The following is a 19,954-nucleotide window of genomic DNA, read 5'->3' on the forward strand; positions in this document are numbered from 1 at the left end:
GAATCTTTATAATAATTTATAATGCTTCTAACATTGATGTTAGCTCTTATATATGGTTAACCCAAATCTCTAGCCTTATCAGCAGCATCCCATAGAAAAATGCAAAGAAATAATGTATCTGAAAATAGTTATACTAATATTCTAGTGACTTATGGATTATTGATAAGTATTAACAATGGAGGATATGGGTTAAAATTATATCATCTTAAGGTTTCACTAAATAATTGTAATCAAATTTTATTTATTCTTTGACTCAACAGATATGAAGATTATATATATATATATATATCAGGAAGCATTTCTATCAAAGGATAATTTATTTTATTTCTAATGTTTAGGATATAGAAAGTTTGAGGCAAGAAGTTTCCTATATACTTGTTCCCATTTAGTTCCTTTCCTGTTTAACTTGTTACCATCTCCCTTAATAGTAACTCCCTCTTTCATAACAGTAAACTCTTCACCTAAATGATAATCTAGCTGACATACACATGCTTGCAGATTCTACAATAACATACATAAAACAAGTTTTCCTTTTAATCAATTTTATAAGTGATGATTTTTATCTACCACTGAAACTATGATGCAACCCAAATAAATGTGAGCTCTTCACAGCTCTCTTAGTGGGATACCATGTTAAAAGGAAAACATCCAGCAAGCTAAAAGAAAAGTAATTTCAATTTTTCCATAGTTGTCTTCAGAAAACTAGAGATAAAATTCTTAACTCACAGCAACATTATTTTTAAAAAATTCCTCTCTCCTCCCATTAAAAAAAAAAATCAATTTGTCTTTCTCTAAATATCCTGAAGGATTTATTTTCATGTCACTTCCTGGACACAAAAGGTCCCTCCTATGTTCTGCTCACAGATGTTTAATCACCCCTTTCTCCCCCATCTCTCCTCCTACCTGCTTTTCTCTCATGGGTCAAAAAATCATGACTCTTCAAAAGGTACATGAGATGTTCAACTTTGATAATATGTGTTTGTGTGTATGTGCATGCACATGTGTGTGCCCAGTCTTGTCTGAATCTTTACTACCCCATAGACTGTAGCCAGCCAGGTTCCTCTGTCCATGGAATGACATGTCCAGGCAAGAATACTGAAGCAGGTTGCCATTTCCTTCTCCAGGGAATATTCCCAACCCAGGAATCCAACCTTCCTCTCTTGTGTTTCCTGCATTAGCAGGCAGATTATTTAGTACTCATACAACCTGGGAAGCTCCCACTAATTGTTCAGTTCAGTTCAGTTCAGTCGCTCAGTTGTATCCTACTCTTTGCGACCCCATGAATCGCAGCACGCCAGGCCTCCCTGTCCATCACCAACTCCCGGAGTTCACCCAAACTCATGTCCATTGAGTTGGTGATGCCATCCAGCCATCTCATCCTCTGTCGTCCCCTTCTCCTCCTGCCCCCAATCCCTCCCAGCATCAGGGTCTTTTCCAATGAGTCAAATCTTCACATGAGGTGGCCAAAGTATTAGAGTTTCAGCTTTAGCATCAGTCCTTCCAAAGGACACCTAATTGTTAGAGAAATGCAAATCAAAACTACAGTGAAGTACCACCTCACACTGTTCAAATGGGCCACCGTTAAAAAGTCTACACGTAACAAATGCTGGAGAGAATGTGGAAAAAAGGAAACCTTCCTACACAGTTGGTGGGAATGTAAATTGGTACAACCGCTGGAAAACAGTGTGGAGTTTCCTCAAAAAAACTCAAAGTGGAGTTGCCATGTGGTCCTGCAATCCCATTCCTGGGCACATAGCCAGAGAAAGCTATAATTCAAAAATATATATGAACCCCAATGTTCATAGAAGCACTATTTACAATGGCTACCACATGGAAGCAATCTAAATGTCTGTTGACAGAGGAACGGAAAAAGATGTTGTACATATGGACTATTACCAGAAAAAGCAAGGGAATTCCAGGAAAACATCTACTTCTACTTCACTGACTACACTAAATCCTTTGACTATGTGGATTACAACAAACTGGAAAATTCTTAAAGAGATGGGAATACCAGACCACCTTACCTGCCTCCTGAGAAACCTGTATGCAGGTGAAGAAGCAACAAGAAGAACTTTACATGGAACAACTAATTGGTTCGAAATTGGGAAAGGAATACAACAAGGCTGTATATTGTCATCCTGCTTATTTAACTACTATGCAGAGTACATCATGTGAAATGCCAGGCTGGATGAATCACAAGCTGGAATCAAGGTTTCTGGGAGAAACATCAACAGCCTCAGATATGCAGTTCATGCTCTCTAATGGCAGAAAGTGAAGAGGAACTAAAGAGCCTCTTGTTGAGAGTGAAAGAAGAGAGTGAAAAAGCTGACTTAAAACTCAGCACTCAAAAAACTAAGATCATGGCATCTGGTCCCATCACTTCATAGCAAATAGAAAGGGAAAAAGTGGAAACAGTGAGATTATTTTCTTGGGCTCCAAAATCACTGCAGACGGTGATTACAGCCACTAGAAGATGCTTTTTCCTTGGAAGAAAAGTTAAGACAAACCTAGACAGCATATTAAAAAGCAGAGACATCACTTTGCTGACAAAGGTCTGTCTAGTCAAAGCTATGATTTTTCCAGTAGTCATGTATGGATATAATAGTTGGACCATAAAGAAGGCTGAGTGCCAAAGAATTGATGCTTTTGAACTGTGGTGTTGGAGAAGACTCTTGAGAGTGCTCTGGACAGCAAAGAGATCAAACCAGTCAATTGTAAAGGAAATCAACCCTGAATATTTGTTGGAAGGGCTGATGCTGAAGCTGAAGCTCCAATACTTTGGTCACCTGATAGGAAGAGCTGATTCACTGGAAAAGACCCTGATGATGGAAAAGATTGAAAGCAAGAGGAGAAGGGGTGGCAGAAAATGAGATGGTTGGATGACATCACTGATTCAATGGATAGGAGTTTGAGCAAACTCCAAGAGATAGTGAAGGACAGGGAAGCCCCGCGTGCTACAGTTCATGGGGTCACAAAGAGTCAGACATGACTTAGTGACTGAACAACCACAGTATATATATATATATGTAGATATATGTTCTTTTTTAGATTCTTTTCCATTAAAGATTAATTCAAGATATTGAGTAGAGTTTCCTGTGCTGTACAGCAGGTTCTTGTTGTTTATCTACTTTATATATAGTAATGGATATCTATTAATGCCAAATTCCTAATTTACCCATCCCTCCCCTTTCCCTTTTGGTACTCATTAGTTTGTTTTCTATGTTTGTCTTATTTTTGTTTTGTAAATAAGTTCATTTGTATCATTTTTTTAAATGCCACATATATGTGATATCTCTAATTGTCAAGTGGTTAAATATTTCAACTAATAGTAAGTTCTGAATGGGTCTTTATATGGAAGATAACTATGGTATAGAAAGAGTAGGTGCTAGTTGAAACTAGAAGACATGGATCTTAGTCCTTCTGTCACATTCAAGCTGCTAACTTTAGCTTAGTCACTTAACTTCTTGGAAGCTCAGGTTTATTTGTAAAATAAGGGTTACAAATGGCACTTTCTTTGTGCAAATCAAAAGAAAAAAACATAGGTTTACACTTTAGACTATCGTCAGTTTTCAAATGTGAGATACCGTTATCACTACAGATTGTGACGTAATTAGCACCGACCAATGACAGCAACAATACCCTAACGTGTTAGGCTTCCCTGGTGGCTCAGACAGTCCTCTACTAGGTAACATACTAGGTGGCATATATTCAGTATCCATCCAGAGTGCCTGCTTTGTACTTATTTTTTTTTTAACTGTAATTCACTAGTTGTATCATAGGTAAATTACATAGTGCTTACATTTATCTTTGTAATAGCATATTTTTATAGTACAAATATAATAGACCATCATTTTATGGAAATATTAATTTATTATTAACTTTTCCTTAAATAGAAAAGGCATTTATCTTTTTTTAAAAAAAGGAATTGAAGTCATTTCTTTATTTGAAGATCAGACCTCTTCACTATCCAGTAAATAGAAGTCGTCTTTCCTTGTAATTTAGAAATCATTACCTAAAAGTGACCCTTCTGTTCCTGTCTAATAGCCTCAGTGTCTGAGGGGAGCTCAGATGCAGGCACGGAGGAAGTCATGACCTCCTGCTCCCAGAGGGCTGCTGGTCATCATTATACAAAACATGCAGACAGTGCTTCACGCAGCCAGCGAGCCTCTTGGTCCCTGCGTAGTTCATCACCAGCTTGGAAAATATGCTGTAGTGGACTCACCATGCAGTGTTGAGACAGGTCAGGTATAAGCTCAGTCATTTGCCTGCTTGACATCCAAGTTTTCATCGCTTTATCCTTTTGTCCTGTGACCACCTCAGGCAGTCTCCTTGTCAAGAGTCTAAAGGAGGAGCTGTTCCATACCTCACTCTCCCAGTTGCTGCCATGCAGACGCCTCTCTACTCAGGACCATATCCCCTTGACACACATCCTCACCAGTATCCAGATGGAAAGAGACACGTGTACCCTAGTGTTCATCGCAGCACTGTTTATAGTAGGCAGGACATGGAAGCAACCTAGATGTCCATCAGCAGACGAATGGATAAGAAAGCTGTGGTACATATACACAATGGAATATTACTCAGCCATTAGAAAGAATGCATTTGAATCAGTTCTAATGAGGTGGATGAAACCCGAGCCCATTATACAGAGTGAAGTAAGCCTGAAAGAAAAACACCAATACAGTATACTAATGCATATATATGGAATTTAGAAAGATGGTAACGATAACCTTGTATGCGAGACAGCAAGAGACACAGATGTGTAGAACAGTCTTTTGGACTCTGTGGGAGACGGAGAGGGTGGGATGATTTGGGAGAATGGCATTGAAACATGTATATTATCATATGTGAAATGAATCGCCAGTCCAGGTTTGATGCATGATACAAGGTGCTCGGGGCTGGTGCACTGGGATGACCCAGAGGGATGGGATAGGGTGGGAGATGGGAGGGGGGTTCAGGATGGGGAACATGTGTACATCCATGGCAGATTCATGTCAATGTACAGCAAAACCAATACAATATTGTAAAGTAATTAGCCTCCAATTAAATTATATATTTTTTAAAAAGTATCCAAATAGCACTTCCTTCCTTTTCATTTCATACTTTTGCTAAGAAGAAAAATGTTCAAAATATCCGTTATCTGACAAGTGAAAGAAAGGTCATTGGATTAGAAAAAACACTGTAGAGGAAGTCATATTTCCTATTTTTTTTTTTAAAAATGAATTTATTTCCAAATCATAGCATTACATTACCCCAAATTATTAAGCAATAACTTCAAGTGTGGTGTAAGCAAGTAGTCCATATCTGATCTTATTTGAAAGTGTAGTGAAAGTGAAAGTCGCTCAGTCGTGTCTGACTCTGCCACCCCATGGACTATACAGTCCATGGAATTCTCCAGGCCAAACTACTGGAGTGGGTAGCCATTCCCTTCTTCAGGGGATCTTCCCAACCCAGGGATCGAACCCAGGTCTCCCACATTGCAGGCAGATTCTTTACCAGCTGAGCCACCAGCCCTCTGATCTTATTTAATACCTTTAAACAGCTTTATTAAGAAAATAGTATTCTACATAGTTCATTAAAAAGTTTTAATTTAAGCACATTTTAAACAGATAAGAAATGTAAATGTGTTTTAAATAATTTGGAGATTATGAAAACATGTTTTACTAATAATTTTGTGGCTGTTACCTCTCTGTTTAAAGTCATGACCTTTCTAAAGCATTAAAACAAATAACCTTACAGTGACAATTTAGTATAAATTTCTGTAGCAAAGACTGCAGACTAAAATCTTAGTAAATTAAATTTTAATTTTAAAATTTCCCTCTAATAGGGAGCTAACTATCCTTAAACCTTTTTTTATTTATAGTTTTCCTGATTTTTTTTTTCTTTATGGTATTATACCTTAGGAAATTGCCTATGTAGTTTTTCTTCTTTTTAAATGATAACTACATGATGGTATTTTTCACATAAGTAACAGTCACTTAGGTGGCAAAAGCATTATGGAAAAATTCAAAGGCTCAAGAAAAAAGGAAATTTGTATTTTAAAAAACAGTAATCTGTATGGCAAAATTTACAAATTGTAGACTTTCATAAATGAAGAGATGCTTTATGTCAAAAAGTGAAGTTCATGGCCTATATGAGTATAAACACTGATAAAATGAAATTTATATGATAAATAAATTTTATAAAATTTATTGATTTTTTTCAATGTGAAAGCTCATTTTAAATTCCTTTGAGATATAGAATACCACTTTGATTATTGTCATTTATTGTAAAAGTTAAAAAGTACCACTAGAATAGCTGTTTACAAAGCTGCTGAAATTTTTGTTTCCAGTCATTCACATTTTAAGAAATAGTGCAAAAATTTCTAATATCTGTTTTGAGAGAAAATGAAGAGAAGGATAATTATTTTTATCTGGTTCATTCAAAAGAGGATGAACTTCAAGACTGAAAATTGAGACTCTAATCAACTATCCCGAACAGTGACATATGGAACATAATGTATGTAGACTCCTTAAAGTTCAAGGCCTAGCATATGAAAATGTTCTCTGGAGCAATAAAGCAACCTGAATAGTTCATCACAAGACTAATTGTATGACAGACCTAGAGGCAACAGCACAGCTGTTAGGACATGTGGATCCAGAGGCCCACAAAGAAGTCATCACACCTGCAAGGACCTGGAGATGACTGTAGGATTAGATGGGCGAAACCACAATCATGTGCAGATCAGACTGCATCATTATAGATAGAGCCAAATCGCATATATTTCCTCTACAACATGCAAGATATCTTCAGAAAGAAAATACAATTCAACGTCTTAAAATTTATCCAAAGTATTCTCAAATCTATCTGTAGTGTAGACAGTTACATGATCTTCAAGTAACTGCTGCATTTTTAAAGATTATCAGTATAATTAATGCTGCTGATGGTTCAGTCAGTAAAGAATTTGCCTGCAATGCAGGAGACCACCTGTGATGTAGGAGACTGTCTACAATGCACGAGACCTGGGTTTGATCCTTGGGACAGGGAGGTCCCCTGGAGAAGGAAATGGCAACCCACTCCAATATTCTTACCTGGGAAATCCCATGGAGAGAGGAGCCTGGCGATCTACAGTCCATGGTGTCACTAGAGTTGGACACAACTTAGTAACTAAACCACCACCACCAGTGTGCAACAGTAGCAACATATACTAGATTCTAAAAAATAGCATTAATACTATACTCTTAATTTTCAAACTATATCCTTAAAAAACTATGTAAAAACTATTTTACCCAGTAATTTCAACTTTCTCCTTAATCATATAAAAGTTTAGTTTATAACTAAGAAAGTAGACTCACTGAAGACTAAACCACTGTTTTTTTTTCATGAATGTCTTCTATTGACCCTATTATTTTTTTCTAAATGATAACGCTGATGGCCAGGGATAGAGAAAAAGAAGGAAGACAGTGAAAAAAACTAACCAACCCAGAAAATGATGTTTAGTTCTTGAATAATCAAGGGTTGATTACATAGATGTGTGTAACAGCTTTCATTTCTGAGCATTTCAAGGGAGAAGGTTAAGATTCTTTTACATAAAAGTGTGACTTAGAGGCAAAAGATTAGAAAGTCAAATTGTATCAAAGGTTGGCAAGGGTGTGAAACAGCAGGAACAATGGTTAGAAGTGGAGTCCAGTTTAGAGGGATGGGGTGGGCGAGAGTCAGTGTGTGATTACCCTGTGGTGCCAGCTCCACTCCACAGAGAAACTCTTCAGCAACACATTAGAGAGGGCCTTTGAGTGGAAAGGGAATAAAAGATGGAGGGAGAACGGAGGGGAAAATATGTACTAAAAAAAATCAGGGGGACATGCACAGGTCAGTAGTGTGCCCTGCTCTAAAGAGTGTTGCTAATTTGACTGTAAGTGCTGTCCTTAGTCTCTCAGTCATGTCCGACTCTTTGCAACCTCATGGACTGTTGCTCACCAAACTCCTTCGTCCATGGGGATCCTCCAAGCAAGAATGCTGGAGTGGGTTGCCATGCCCTCCTCCAGGGGATCTTCCCAGCCCAGGGATCGAACTCAGGTCTCCCGTATTGCAGGCGGGTTCTTTACCATCTGAGCCACCAGGGAAGCCCATGAATACTGGAGGGGTTAGCCTATCCCTTCTCCAGGGGATCTTCCTGATCCAGGAATCGAACCAGGGTCTCTTGCATTACAGGAAGATTCTTTACCAGCTAAGTTATAAATCACATAAAACAGCAGTCACAAAATGCTTTTGATTGCAACCTGAATGTGTCTCATGGTTCTTGCTCAAATATGCATTTTCAGATATTTTTTGCAGAGCTTTCAAAGTGTTCTTTGAGTTTCTGGTGTACATTTTTGCACTGCTGTTTGATGTAGAATCTTGACATTTTGACTGGGGTTCCCCAGTCGCAGACTTGGAGACATGGATTGGAGGACAACTTGTTTATCTGGGAGAGGTTCCACCGGCAGGAGCATCAGGCAAAAGAAGGAGCCCACAGAGGTGTGTTGCCATTAGAGGCAAATAGAGCTCAGATGTGCTGGCACTCTCTGGAAACCAATCAGTTATCCCAGCAGAGGAACAAGGGACCTGGTGTATTTACCCATGAATTCCCATCCTCTGTCTTCCAAGGACACTAATTCTCTGGCAGTTCCACTTTACCATGAACCCAGCCATCAGACAGGAAGTTCCAGGTGCTGCCTCAGCAGCCCCTGGCTGCACAGATTATGGGAGCAGCACTGATGTTGTCAGATACACCCGTGCAGATCACTTGACTCCTGAGCTTCCTTTTCCATCCCATAAAATGGGGTGATAAAGTTACTGTGAGGATGAGATGAGACAAGATAGTGATGTACTTGGCACTTAGTGAGCATTCAATAAATAGTAGATTTGTTCTGTTTTAAGAACACTCATAATTTTGCATATCTTCTGACTCAGGAATTATCCATTTAAAGAATTTGTCTAGAGGAAATAATATTAATGTATATAAATATTTAGTTATAGTATTCTTTTAATTATTAATATATTCAGAAATTTAGCTGTAACTTTTATACACAATGTTATGTGTTGTTTATAAGGGGGAAAAATCCAAAAACAAAGTAAACGTTCAATAGCCAATTGATTAAACATTGTTGAGTACCCTATGACACAAAAAATAAATATTTTATAACAATAGAAACATTATTGCCATATTTAGCAAAACACGGGGTACAGTACAATGTATATTAAGGCTGTACTTATATGTATTTACATTGCATACATATATATAAAATAATGGACCTTTCCCAGTGGCTCAGCTGGTAGAGAACCCACTTGCCAATGCAGGAGATGCTGGAGATTTTAATTTTACCTCTGGGTGGGGAAGATTCCCTGGAGAAAGAAATGGCAACCTGCTCCAGTATTCTTGCCTGGAAAATTCCACAGACAGAGGAGCCTGGTCATCTACAGTCCATGGAGTCCCAAAGAATCAGACACGATGGAGCACACATGCACACCATGTATGAAAATACTAGAAACACCAAATTATTTTCAGTGGTTATCCTGGAAGCTGGAATAATGGATGACTTTAATTTTCAATTTTGGGGGCAGTGATGGACTGTATTCCCCAAAATTTCTAACAGCATATATTGCTTTTGTAGTAAGAAAAAGTAAGCTATTATTTCTTTCTATTCCATGAAAATTTAAAGACTTTAATTAATGTTTTCAGTAGGTTTTATATAGACTGTTTGTAGTAAAAATCTCCTGCACAGTATTGATCACAGCAGTTGATCATTTCTGCAGCTCATCTTATCCCAAAATATTAAAGAAAGTTATTAAATGCTTAAAAAGTAATAAATGACATTTAAAGATGACCTGAAAAAGTGAAAAGACAATCATATAAATTACAAAATATAAAACAATGTAAACAGGGAGAAAAATACAGCCTTATGGCTTTTGGTATCCTAAGTAAATCTGGCCAAAGTCCATATGAACAAGAAAAGTAATTACTGTGTCGATGAAAAAAGCCTTCCTTAGCAATCAATGCAAAGAAAAGGAGAACAACTGAATGGAAAAGACTAAGGATCTCTTCAAGAAAATGAGAGATACCAAGGGAACATTTCATGCAAAGATGGGCTCAATAAAGGACAGAAATGGTATGGACCTAACAGAAGCAGAAGATGTTAAGAAGAGGTGGCAAGAATACACAGAACTGTACAAAAAAGATCTTCGTGACCAAAATAATCACGATGGTGTGATTACTCACCTAGAGCCAGACATCTTGGAATGTGAAGTCAAGTGGGCCTTAGAAAGCATCACTACGAACAAAGCTAGTAGAGGTGATGGAATTCCAGTTGAGCTATTTCAAATCCTGAAAGATGATGCTGTGAAAGTGCTGCACTCAGTATGCCAGCAAATTTGGAAAACTCAGCAGTGGCCATAGGACTGGAAAAGGTTAATTTTCATTCCAATCCCAAAGAAAGGCAATGCCAAAGAATGCTCAAACTACCGCACAATTGCAGTCATCTCACATGCTAGTAAAGTAATGCTCAAAATTCTCCAAGCCAGGCTTCAGCAATATATGTGAACTGTGAACTTCCAGATGTTCAAGCTGGTTTTAGAAAAGGCAGAGGAACCAGAGATCAAATTGGCAACATCCACTAGATCATGGAAAAAGCAAGAGAGTTCCAGAAAAGCATCTATTTCTGCTTTATTGACTATGCCAAAGCCTTTGACTGTGTAGATCACAATGAACTGTGGAAAATTCTGAAAGAGGTGGGAATACCAGGCCACCTCACTTACCTCTTGAGAAACCTGTATGCAGGTCAGGAAGCAACAGTTAGAACTGGATATGAAACAACAGACTGGTTCCAAATAGGAAAAGGAGTACGTCAAGGCTGTATATTGTCACCCGGTTTATTTAACTTCTATGCAGAGTACATCATGAGAAATGCTGGGCTGGAAGAAGCACAAGCTGGAATCAAGATTGCTGGGAGAAATATCAGTAACCTCAGATATGCAGATGACACCACCCTTATGGCAGAAAGTGAAGAGGAGCTAAAAATCCTCTTGATGAAAGTGAAAGAGGAGAGTGAAAAAGTTGGCTTAAAGCTCAACATTCAGAAAACGAAGATCATGGCATCCAGTCCCATCACTTCATGCGAAATAGATGGGGAAACAGTGGAAACAGTGTCAGATGTTATTTCTGGGGGTTCCAAAATCACTGCAGATGGTGATTGCAGCCATGAAATTAAAAGATACTTACCCCTTGGAAGGAAAGTTATGACCAACCTAGATAGCATATTCAAAAGCAGAGACATTACTTTGTCAACAAAGGTCCATCTAGTCAAGGCTCTGGTTTTTCCAGTGGTCATGTATGGATGTGAGAGTTGGACTGTGAAGAAGGCTGAGCGCCGAAGAATTGATGCTTTTGAACTGTGGTGTTGGAGAAGACTCTTGAGAGTCCCTTGGACTGCAAGGAGATCCACCCAGTCCATTCTGAAGGAGATCAGCTCTGGGATTTCTTTGGAAGGAATGATGCTAAAGCTGAAGCTCCAGTACTTCAGCCACCTCATGCGAAGAGTTGACTCACTGGAAAAGACTCTGATGCTGGGAGGGATTGGAGGCAGGAGGAGAAAGGGACGGCAGAGGATGAGATGGCTGGATGGCGTCACTGACTCAATGGATGTGAGTTTGAGTGAACTGCGGGAGCTGGTGATGGACAGGGAGGCCTGGCGTGCTGTGATTCATGGGGTCGCAAAGAGTCGGACACGACTGAGCGACTGAACTGAACTGATATAGATGATCGACTATTATTATGTATTTTTAAAAAATGTTTTATTAAAATATAGTTGATTTACATGTTGTGTTTCAGGTGTATAACAGTTATATATGCATATATGTTAATATTGTCACTGAATATGTATATACAAATATTATAACTGCATTGCTGTTCATATATGTTCAATATATTATAATATGAATATATTGAAGGCTCAGTCCTGTCCAACTCTTTGCGACCCCATGAACTATACAGTCCATGGAATTCTCCAGGCCAGAAAACTGGAGTGGGTAGCCATTCCCTTCTCTAGGGGATCTTCCCAACCCAGGGATCAAACCCACTTCTCCTGCACTGCAGGAGGATTCTTTACCAGTTGAGCCACCAGGAAAGATTTTATGTTATAATATATATAATATTAATATATGTGTGTGTGTATATATATATATACTTTTTCTGATTCTTTTCCATTACAGGTTATTGTAAGATATTGAAGATAGTTCCCTGTGCTATTCAGCAGACCTTGTTGGTTTCTTTTTTTTAATGTAAGAATTTATTTTAATTAATTTTTTTTTTTTTTTTTGCTGTACCACGTGCCGTATCAGGGTCTTAATTTTCTGACCAGGGAGTGAACCCAGGGCCGTGACAATGAGAGCAGTAGGTCCTTGTTATCTATTTTATATATAGTGATGATAGACTGTTATTTGTTTTAGAGTTCAGTTTGGTGCACATTGTTGAATAAGAGATTTGAGCCATTTCCTCATCCTCAAGTAGGTTCGTATTGTGCTGCAAGCCTGCATTGTCCACAGAGGAAATAGGCCCCTAATAGACACTCATGCCGTGCTTGTAACAGGAACCAGAGCCAGAGAAGCAACAGGGAAGCCTTATCTTATTTGAAGACGGAGGTAATGACATTTGAGTGGGACCTTTCCAGACCCCTCAGTGGAGAGGAAGCAGCTCAAGTAAAGGCTGAGGAATGCAGAAAAGCATTCCAGTCATGCTGGGGTGTGAGTTGGAGGGAGTGGAGCTCTTGGGCAGGGAGGCTGGAGAGACTGGGTGGGGAGGCTGGAGAGCCTGGGTGGTGGGATGACACTGAGTAAGGGAGGGACTTGTTTTGAAAGACGCGCGGGCAGTTGTGTGTAGGTCAAATCAAAAGGAAAGAGTAGAGGAGGGAAGACTAATTATGGGGTTCTTCTGAAATATTTCCATTGAAGAAAGATGAGCCCTTGAACTTGGTGGTGGTGGTGTAAATCCTAATAGACAACATTTGAGAGATATTACCCAATTTTACAGTTTTGCTGTCTGGGTAGATGAAAGTATGGAGACAGGGTGGGAGTCCAAGTTGAATCTGGGTTTTTTTGTTTAAGTAATCCTAAGTATGATGGTATTGTTAACTGAGATAAAGCCATTGGAGGAGAAGCAGCTATGCAGAAGATCTCATAGCAATTTGGAAGACATCTGTGTCTTTCCAGAACATCACACCATTCCAAGTGCCACCTTTCTGCTGGCTACAGCCTCATTTCTAACCTTGGGTTACAAATATTACCAACACCACTGCCTCTTGACCCAGGGAATCCCTAGGAGAGGGTTCTGAAATGAGCTAAGTCAGATTGCTTACCTCATAAAGTTTGTTTTTAAGGTTTTTTTTTTTTTTTTTGACATGAATCTTTTTAAAAATCTTTATTAAATTTGTTACAGTATTGCTTCAGTTTTATGTTTTGGCTCTTTGGCCATGAAGCATGTGGGATCTTAGTTCCTGGACCCACATCCCCTTCCTGGGAAGGTGAAGTCTTAACCACTGGACTGCCAAGAAAGTCCCAATATATTTGCTTAATCAGAACCAGCCTTCTGTGCCTGGGAACTTCTAGAGCCATGGAGGATGGTGGGCTGAGAGAATACAGTTGACACAGAGAGAGGAAAACCAACGTAAGAAATCAAGAGAACAATTCCTAGCAGCATTTGAGTCCCTATTTTCCCCTTTGGTCTAAATTAGATTGGGGTGGCTTTTGTCTCATGACTTCAAATGAGCCCTAACTGAACAGAATCATCCTGAGCAAAAGCAACCGATGTGTCTTTGCATGTTATGTGTCTAGAACTGTATTCATCCTTATTATTTATATGCTTTGCCTCATTTAATACTCACAGGAACCTTAAGAGGCAGATATTACTAGTATTTCCTGTGTACTCCCATTTCACAGATGAAGAAGGTTGAGACTTAGACTAAGTGGCCTCCTCATGGTCACAAAGCCAGCAAACGCAGAGTCAAGACTGACTGAGGAGTCAGCTCCAACATAACTGCTAATGCTGTTGCAACTGGGGGAGTTGTCAGTAAGATGATTTTAAACTCCCTTGTTGAGTCTCATCACAGATCTCTCATGTACACTTTTAATAACATTCTCATCTGTTCTGCTTAAGTAACTACTGATTGGCATAAATAACATTTTGTTATCATGCCCAGTAGAAATTAGTATTGAATAATGCTTGATGATTAAAAAGAAAAATCACCTCCCAAGTGCTGGGCCAGTTCAGGATGAGCGCAGAATTAGGAAGAGAGGGTGTGAGGATGCAGCAAGTAGTAGTGTCCAGTGGCGTCAGGCTAGCAGTGACCCACTGCTTTGTAGCTTCTCCAGAGAAGATGTCAGGAATTCTCCCCTCTCATTTTCATCTTCCATCTCCCTCTCGCGCTCATAGATAATGGGGTACCATGGGTTCCTCTTGGGTTAAGACTTGCCTGCTTCGCTGAATTTGCCTTGTTTCCTCTGGCTGTTTAGCTGACAGTGAACTATGTAGCAGCACTGGTGTTAATACATCTGTAAAACAGAAAAAGCAATCGAATTCTTTTTCGAAAGCAGCGTATTTAAACACATGCCTACAACCCCTGGTCTCTTCTTGCTACTGATACAAATCTTCTATCTCTCAGTAAATGCAAGGGGGTGAGCATTAAAAGTATCTTTCACTAGATTTGCAGCTGAAACAGCTGATAGGGCAGAATGATTATGATTTTTGAATAAAATAAAATAGCGGGAGGGAGACAAGGTCCTTCCAGTAGATTGCAGTTCTCTCGGTTGCTGTCTCAACCATTAACACAGTGTGATGTAGTCTTTAAGAGCAGGGCCCCTAGAGTCACGTTGCCTGATTCCAGATCCTGGTCCTGCCACTTCTAGTCCTGTGACCTTGGGTGAGCTACTTAAGCTGTCTTGTGCTTCTGTTTCTCACCTGCAGCATAAGGATTACATTAGTAACAGTTAGGTACTAATAGGTACTCATAAGATGGTGGTGAAGGTTAAATGGGTTAATATGCAGAAAATACTTAGAACTATGCCTGACATACTACACTCCTTCAATAAATGCTGGTGAATAGTATGGAAGAGTAGAAGTGGTTTTGTTTTGTTTTTTATGTTTTTTGCTGGGCTAGTGCAAGGATTATGTTATTCCAGCTGCCACTGCTAACTTAGCAGATCATTGACAAATCTCTCAACATCTCACTTTGTAAATGAAGATGGTATTTATTAATATAGCATGTAGCTGACAATTCCAATGGAATAGTAAGAAGTTAATGGTTTATTGGTCCTTATTATTATATTGCAAATGATTTAACTATACCTTTTCCCTAAACTTAATTAAACATATTCATTTTCCCTATGAGCTTATATTAGCTTACAGCAGAGTGACTGTTTATGATGTTCATTTTATATGTTATAATATCATGGATATTACCAAAATAAACATTTTCCCTTTAAAATGTTATGTAAATATTCATTAATAATTGTCTCAAGTCTGCAAAGCGAAAATGACTTTTTAATTGTTTTTTGTAATAGATTGTGTAGGAATGGAAAAGTACTGCCCAAACAGTCACTCTGATCTTAAAAATCAGTTCTGAATGCACCAGAAAGACCGCCAAACTGGGAGTCAGACTTCCTGAGTTTTAGTTGTGGTTCTGTTAACAAGTACTTTGGCCTTGGGCCAGTCATTAAGCCTTGTTCAGTTTCCTTAACGACATTGTTGTAAAACGTTGCTCTTATAATCTTGGCTGACACCAGGACAGGTGGTCCCAAAAGGAACCGGAACTTGGAGCCCCGTCTGCACGGTGGCGCTGTCAGGGAGCCTTGTGGGAGAGAGGGCCGGGTAACAACACTGCCTCTGAAATCAGGTGACCTGGGTCCACTGTGTTTCCTTGATCACTTACCACTTGTATGATCTTGGCCCAGTGGCTTTACCTCTTTGTGCCTCAGTTTCCTCATCTTTAAGAAAAAAGTAGTAATGGTAATAATAATAACAATAATGCCTACCTGTGGGTATTGGGGAGATTAAATTAGTTAATATGTGTAGTCTCAAGAGAAGTCTATGACATTTTCATCCAGGAAATCGTTTCAGAGCACCTATTGCCAAATCCTGCTACAGGCACTTGAAATACATCAACAGCCAAACAGACAAAGGTTTTTGTCCTCACGGAGCTTCCATCCCAGCAGAGAAAGACAAGGAACGTGAAATAAAATGAACAATTGATAGTTCATTAGACCATCATAAGCCATAGAGGAATAAAGAAAAAATACAAAGGAATAATTCAGGCGTGCCAAAGCAAGTGGTAGGTGGGAGGAAATTTAAATAGATGATCAGAGGCCTTGCTGAGAGGTTGACATTGGCCGGAAGACTGGAAGCAAGTGAGAGAGTTAGTCACGCAGGTGAGAGAAGGACATTCCAAGCAAGGGTGATGGTCAGGATTAAATCCTCAAGGCAGCAATATGCCCCAGAGGCTTGGGGCCAGTTAGGCTGAGGAGAAGCAAAAGGGGAGCAGAGGAAAAAGAGCTAAAGTCAGACAGGTAAAGGTGGGATCACAGAACGCTTTGTGGGCATTGTAATGTGATGTGGTTTGTGTCTGGGTGAAAAGTGGGTCACTCAGGCAGAGGAGAGACACAGGAAATACTCAGTGTGAAGAATTCTCTGGTGGTCTGGCGGTTAGGGCTCTGTGCTTCCACTGTAGAGGGCCAGGTTCAATCCCTGATCAGGAAACTAAGATCCTGCAAACCATGTGGTGCACCCCCAAAAAAGAAAAAGATAAGGAGGGTTAACTAGTACCAAGTACTGTCATTAGCCATGTGGTGAAAAGTAGCATCTAGTAATAGACAAAGCTGTAACTGGGCAAGCATGAGGTTAACGTCTAGAACATTGGATACCGGGGAGTGGGTGCCCCTGTAGGTGAGTGGAGGATATCTTGTGGGAATGGTGTCAGGAGGCAGTGAGCTGTGAGGTCTAGGTCAGCACGACCATGCTCAGGGTTACCCGGCAGCAGACCTATCACAGTGCTTAAGAAGAGAAAAGGCAGGATTTTAAGTCCAATAAACCCAGTTCAACTTCCTTTCTTCTCTTCCTCCTCTAGCACTATGTATACTAGCGCGAGTTAACCTCTCTGCACTTCCTATTTCTCATTTGTGCAATGGGACTATTACTATTTGTCTCAGAGGGCTCTGTGAAGATCAAATATATCAAAACTGTAAAATACGGCACACATGTGGTTTTTGCTCAATTAATGGTGCATGCATGCTGCATCTCTTCAGTCGTGTCCAACGCTGTGTGACCCCATGGATTGTAGCCCGCCAGGCTCCTCTGTCCATGGGATTCTCCAGGCAAGAATACTGGAGTGGGTTGCCTTACTCTCCTCCAGGGGATCCTCCTGACCCAGGGATGGAACCTACATCTCCTATGTCTCCTGCATTGACAGGCGGGTTCTTTACCACTAGCACCTCCCAGGAAGCCAGTTAAAGTCGATCAATGGTAGTGACTGCCATTGGCAAGTGACAAGCACCAGGTCACAGGGACTGGGGTTTAGGAGTGGAACTTCTGATGGGAGCGTGCTGATGGTGATAAGGAAGGTCTCCAGACTCACAGCAAGTAGGGACCCGACCAGGTACCAAGGCAGAGATTCAGGTAAGAAGGCAGGGATGCAGCTCCGAAGGCTGGGGCAGTTGCTGGGGACTTGGTTTCAAGGCACACGGCAAGAACCCGGTCACTTTCAATAAAGTTTGAAATCAAAGTATAATTTGCGGCAAACCAATCTGATACAAAGCTTCTGCCCTGGAAGACCGTGGGTAGGAATGGTTCTAGGGTCTGGGGTAGGTCGAAGTTGCTGACTAGGGAGACCCCAGCAGGGCAGATGGCAGAGCTCAAGAAGCCAAGTCACTAGAACATGATTACAGAAATGATCTTTGGGGCTCTATAATTCTGTTTCTAGGTATTAATAAATAATTTGAATATGCCCAATATAATGGTAATTTTCTAGTTTAATTTTCTAGTTTAGCCTATAAAGCCTAAAACTTACTATAAGAATGTTAGCAGCAATTTGTTTTGCCTTTTTACTTTCAGCTCATATGTTATTTCCAGGGCTGATCAAAGGCATTGGTTGCAGAGTATAAAATAAATCACACTTCTAAATAAACCACTGAAGAGTGTTAAATTGATTTAAGTGATTTTCAGAATATTAATATTTAAAACAGCTCTGTCCCAAGCCTCTTTATGGCTACCTATAGCAGTAATAAGCACCATTTCATTCTACCATTCTTCATCTTATATTACATAGAAAACTGTGTAAAAAACATTATTTTTTAGCACTGGAGTAGAAATGTAAGATTTCAGCTGTTTATTTACGTTTAAATATCTTGAATTTTATTCAGTCAATAAAAGTATACTCGATTATTGCATTTCTTATACTCCTCTCTGCCTAGGTTGAGGTGACTAGAGTGTCACGTTTGTCTTTTTACTGTTAAAGAAAACTTTGCCTCCCACTCACAGTCCTTAGCACTAAATTTGAATTTAGGCAGCATGTATTTCAGGATTAGTCTCAGTGTTAAGAAACTGGGCAGCTGCACAATTATGCAATTTTGGCTTATCTGAAAATACTAAAATTGCATGCATGATTTTCCTAGATTTTTTTAATATATAGGAAAAAATGGCATCTGCAGTGTTAAATGGAATATCAGTGAATATCCCTCAGTGGGAAGGTTTGGGCACCAAGGTGTCCCATGCATCCACTTTGGTGGTCGAGTCATCCCGACAGCACAGACTGACAGCCAGCGATGTGGGCAAAGACACACTGGTGATGAAAGCAGCCAGCCAGCTGGGCCACAGCACGCATATTCAAAGGCATTTCTGAACCACACGCATCTGAACTTACCTGGGTCCCCAGCCTTGCCCACTTAACCTTTTCTTCTCTGCCTCCAACTGTCTTCTTCTTTGTGTGTGTGTGTGTGTGTGTGTGTGTGCGCGCACGTGCACGCTTCAGCACCCTGCCTTTTCTTTTCCAAGGCCCCTGCATCTGTTTGTGTGTCAGTGTGGCCCTCCTGCCACTCAGCTCGCCTGCCAAGAAATCCGAATCGTCCTCCCGGCCTCCGCTCAGCCTCGCCGCCCGCCTGTCACTGCTCCACGCTCTGCACCACGCTGGCTTGTTTTGTCAATAACCATTTATTTGTTGCTGGAATAGCAGCAGCCATTACATCTGACCTCCCTGTTTCATCAATTATGGATAGATTATTGGATGTGAACATCTGCAAAAGCTTGCTGTTGAACTCACCTCCTGGCTAGGATTAGATAAAGTACTAAACTGTTGTTTATTGTCAGGCCAAAACTCTACTGGGAAGGCAGGGAATTCCAAGAGTCACAGAGCCCCCATCCGAAGGACCAAACATCGTTTCATATTGCCACCGTTTCCCCTAAGATTCCAGCCATTTATTATTTACACTTATTACTCGTCGTTATAACCTAGTTGATAAAAGCTCTTGGCAGGCATTGCATTTCCCATCATTGTCACATCTGTCAGAATGGAAATGACTCATAAATTGTTTTCTCGTCTCTTCTCTCATGGTGAAAGGGAAATAGATGAAGCTTCCTCTGTGTGCAAGCCTTCAGAGGAAGACTTTCCTACCATGTTTTATTTTCAAGAAACGTGTTCACGCAGCCAGATAGGAAAGCATTACACTGTGGATCTAAATTAGGGTTTACTGAGTTTAGCAGAGTAATGGCCTGTGGTGGAAAGGATATCAAATTGTACAGAGACAATATGCTCAAAATGTTTTCTCACAGCTTTTATGGATTTCTGAGAAGGGGGAACCAGAATGAAATTTTATTGAATCCAGCCTTAAATGAGGAAAAAATCTAGTAAGGGGGATTATGAATAGATGATGGTTTTTCCACCACGGGAAAGACAAATCTCCT

At 40.0% G+C, this 19,954-nt stretch overlaps 1 protein-coding gene across 1 annotated transcript in view; it reads left to right on the top strand.

Annotated features, from left to right (window-relative positions):
* The window catches only part of TTC29 (tetratricopeptide repeat domain 29), a 258,377-nt gene that overhangs the window by 94,638 nt on the left and 143,785 nt on the right, over positions 1-19,954 (top strand). The gene's annotated exons all lie outside the window — the stretch shown is intronic.

The sequence above is a fragment of the Budorcas taxicolor genome, chromosome 17, assembly GCF_023091745.1.
Source record: "Budorcas taxicolor isolate Tak-1 chromosome 17, Takin1.1, whole genome shotgun sequence".
Classification (NCBI taxonomy): domain Eukaryota; kingdom Metazoa; phylum Chordata; class Mammalia; order Artiodactyla; family Bovidae; genus Budorcas; species Budorcas taxicolor.